Raw genomic sequence first — 4,573 nt, forward strand, 5'->3', positions numbered from 1 at the left:
GTACTTGGGGCAAAGACAAAGAAACGTTGCTGGCAACATACAAGGCAGTGGACGAAGCTACAGACTGCACAGAACGCCGCACTCTGGACAGCGACAGGATGCCTCCTGATGTCGCCCGAACAACATCTTCACGGCGAGGCGCAAATGCTCCCCGTAAAGGAGCACAATATAATGCTCTGCAATCAGTTCCTGATCGGGAGCCACAGAAGTGGCCACCCAAACAGACAGCTGCTTGCAGAGGAGCCCTCGCCTAGGCACATCAGGAGGCATCTATATGAACTGACGGACGAAGTCCAGAGGTTCATCAAGCAACCTCTGGACCCGACAGCTTACCGACAGGCCCGGAACGCCATTCACAGGGAGTCAGTCTGGAGTTATTTAGACTCTAGACCTGAGAATGCCGTTCTAGGCATACCACCCCCGGACACAGACGAGACGGAGCTTCATCTGCCTCGGGAGACTCGCACAACACTAGCACAACTTCGCTCCGGCTACTGCAGCAGGTTAAACTCCTACCTGAGTAGATTGAATGAGGATGTGCCGAATGAGTGTCCGGCATGCGGAGAGACCCCACATGACTCGAAACATCTCTTCGCATGCCCGGAAAACCCGACAACCCTAACGGCCTTGTCCCTGTGGACCAACCCCACAGAAGCTGCACGCTTCCTAGGGTTGCCGTTGGTGGAACTTGACGACAACGACTGAGATACCAACCGTCCTGGGCGGGGTTGTTGTAGCCGCTACAACAACAACAACAACAACCCCCCTCTGCCTCCCATATTTTCCTTAATGCGGTACTCCGGGGTTACCAATCTAAAGCCCACCCAAAAAAAATGTACTGATTTAATAAAGATTTCAGAAAGGTGCCACTCTTACGGTTTCGAATAGAAAAAAAAAAAGTTATAGCCGCTTTTGTGAGCAAAGGACTGAGACACGTATTTAATAGATTTAAATTAAAGTTGCTCTTGTTACCGACCAATGACATGCTAAATAGTACAAAGGTACATTATTACCTGCTCCTGACATTATTTTATGTTACTTACCGGAATGAGTGAAAGTGGATTTTGTGAAAATGGACCCTTCGAACATTGTGTTATTAATACTATGACAGAGAACACGCAGTAATTTACGGTGAAGCTTGCTGTAATGCCAGATCTGCTCAAAGACTCTATGCAGAGCGATACCCCCATCCGTCGGCATCCGGGTCGTGAACTATTCGCCCGGACCCATAGAGAAATATATGAAGGTAAGTGATTTTTACACCTTTCTTGTTTGCTTGCATGTTAACTATCATTTTTCACTTTTTTAAGGTCGCATACCTGGAAGGCGTGGCGACGAGACAGGACGTCCTGCAACAGTAGATGTTAAAGTTGTGTTAGGGGAAGTGGAACTAGGTCCATAGACTTCAATGAGAATGATGGAAAGACGGCGGGAATACAAAAAACTACAGTTCACAAAGCTTTAAAAGACCATCGATTTCATCCCTACCACATTCAACGTTTTCAGGCTCTACAAGAAAAAGATTAGGAGTGTACTCGTACTATCTAAAGTTTTAGAAAACTTTTACTGGTTTTGCGTTCTCGTACCCAAAAAACTTGCAAAGTAGGGGAAATTGAGAAAGCAAAATGTGAAAGAGAGCTGCAAATTTCTGCTGGAAAAAAATTTCACAGCTAAAACTTGCAAGTAAGAAAATCCGCTGATCACAAACACATGTTTGTAAATAAACAAAAGAAAATATGGCATTTTTGAGTTATTTATTGCATATTTCATTATTACTGCTAGTATACAACGAAAAAATGAGTAAATTTAATAAGCACAACGTGCGTTGAGTTTATTTTTCGTTAATTTGCCATTAATCTCCCGTTTGTTTACTTTAGTGTGTGACATTTTTTCGTTTGTACCATAATTTTCCTTTAAATATACCAAAATAGATTTGAATGCAGCATGCTAAATGGTTTTTTCTGAAGTTTTCGGTTTTGGTAGGTTGATTGTTGAAATGCAAATTTTATAATTTTAAAGCTACAACTTCGGAGCTGTAAGCTTTTTGTAGAAGCTACATACAAGACCTTATATGCATATAGCGAGCTTATAGCTGGAATTATTCGCTTATGTAATTCTCATGCATCATCCATAAATTTTAATACTGGGATATATAATTTTAAATTAGATATGTTCAAAATTTTAAATTAATGTATCGTCACACACACAATGGAAACTAAATTAAAGTTTAGTCTTAGTCTGTAAGAATGTATACTCTGTAGACTAACTGAATTGAAATAAATAAATAAAAAATAAATATCTATTACATTTTTTTTTGATCAATGATGGGTCTTTGGAGGAGATGCTCTTGTTTTTGATGCGTCAGCATGTGATATCACAACTAATTATGAGAAAAATAACTTATTCATTCCGATATAGTTAATTTGTATTGTAAAACGGTTTTTCTTATCCAAAACTATTCAATTGTATAAAATGCTAAATCGGGGGAAAATGTACCAAACAATATAAATTGCCAAATTAATCACCAGTGGCAACTGTGCAAGTGATCAGCTGTTTCGAAGGTTGCAAGTTTTTGCAAATTTTGCGTTCTCGTATTTCTGTTGATATTTCGGCTCTTTGAGAGCGAATGCTGCTAAATTCTCAGAACTTTTGCTGCGGGAGAATTTTGCCCTCTCAATACGAGTACACACATATTACCTGTCGAGGGTTAGATGTTGCCGTGAAGTGTTGTGGTTAATAAAATAATATGGAGCGATGCATCATCATGTAAACGTGATGGTTATTTTAATTTACATAACTTTCACTGTTGTCAGATAGACAATCCTCAGGAAATGAGAGAAGATCGTTCGCAGTACCGGTACAAAATAAATTTATGGTGCGGTATTTTTAATTGTCAGATATTAGGACCTGTGGAACTGCCACCAACGCTCAACGCTCGCAGTTATTTAGAGTTCGTTCAGGCTTCCAACTTTTTTAGAAGATGTACCAATAAAACAGCGGCGAAAGACTATGGCTGCAAAATGACGGGCGCCCTGCTCACTACGGGCGTGAAGTAAGAGCTCATTTAGGAGAAAGTTATCCTCGCCGATGGATTGGACGATACGGGCCAATCACGTGGCCCGCTCGATCGCCAGACCTGAATCCATTAGAAACAATTCAAAACGAAGAGCAATTGCGGAAACAAATAAATGGAGCTGCCCAATTGAGTTTAAGATCTCTAAAAGCGTCTTTTCTTAAAAGGTGCCGAGCTTGTATTAGAGTAGAAGGTCGCCAATTTGAGCATATTTTATCAATAAGTGAATATATTTTTTTTTCAAACAACTCATGTATATTTTATTTCACGTGAACCCATCATTCACAAAAAATATTGATAGATATAGCCCTTGTTATAGACTCTAGTCCGAATTCCGGTAAGTAACATAAAATAATGTCAGAAGCAGGTAATAATGTACCTCTGTACTATTTAGCATGTCATTGGTCGGTAACCAGAGCAACTTAAACTTAAATCTATTAAATACATTCTAGCATGTCTCAGTCCTTTGCCCACAAAAGCGGCTATAACTTTTTTTTCTATTCGAAACAGTATGAGTGGCACATTTCTGAAATCTTTATTAAATGAGCAATTTTTTTATGTAATGTACATTTTTTTCACCAGAGACAGTCAAAGTTGGGGAAGAAAACATCAAAAAGTTAAAAATCCCAAAATAGTCCTAATTTTACGATGGTTCCTTAATATATTTTAATTACATTGCATTTGAGTATGGAGAAGCAACTATCTGGAAGTATTTTACATAAAAAATTTACTAAGTATAGCCTGGTTTGTAGATGCAGCTAAAGAAAATACATGAAAAGGTACGATTTTTTTTTAATTAAAAAAAAATGTTAATATTTCAAAAACGGTGACACTTTTACCTGAAATTTTTTTGTTTATCAGAGAGCTCACCCTCCACCTACCTTCCCCTAAAGTTTGGCTCGTGACTTCTGGGACACCCTGTATATTCCGGACAATAAAGTACCAAGTGAATTTTAAAGTAGTAAACTGGGTTTTTTATCTCCACACTGGTGACCCCGAAAAAGGAAGGAGATAGTGAGTCCAGCATCGATGCGGGCAGCCAGAAGGGTACCTCCGCGCAACGTTGGAAGAACCATCCGTCCAAGACTTAATGCCACCAGAATTTGTGGTACAAATTTTAGAGATAGTCGTGACATTCAGATCATCTCCAAAATTCTTGGTACAGTGCCAGTTACGAGTAGGCACCACGCCAGCAAACAACCGCTAACCGTTATAGTGGTGCGATCACAAGTAACGGACAACGGTGACACATACGTACATACAATTCAATCAGTACCATGAGCGCCGACGAAAGCGATAAAAACGTCGAAGAAGTCGTAAACGACGACAGCAACGCAGCCGGCGGCGGCAGCGGCGCCTTCACTAACGCAGGCGCAGGCAGCGACAGACCTCAAATCAACGCGGTATTCGGTAAATTACCGTTCCCGAAGCTAAACTCAAAATATAACATCGAATAGTGGTTCATAAAAGTAGACGCATGGTTCGAGTTACACGGCTTTG

This window comes from Rhagoletis pomonella, unplaced genomic scaffold (genome assembly GCF_013731165.1).
Source record: "Rhagoletis pomonella isolate Grant_MI unplaced genomic scaffold, Rhpom_1.0 Rhpom_scaffold_00005, whole genome shotgun sequence".
In the NCBI taxonomy this organism is placed as follows: domain Eukaryota; kingdom Metazoa; phylum Arthropoda; class Insecta; order Diptera; family Tephritidae; genus Rhagoletis; species Rhagoletis pomonella.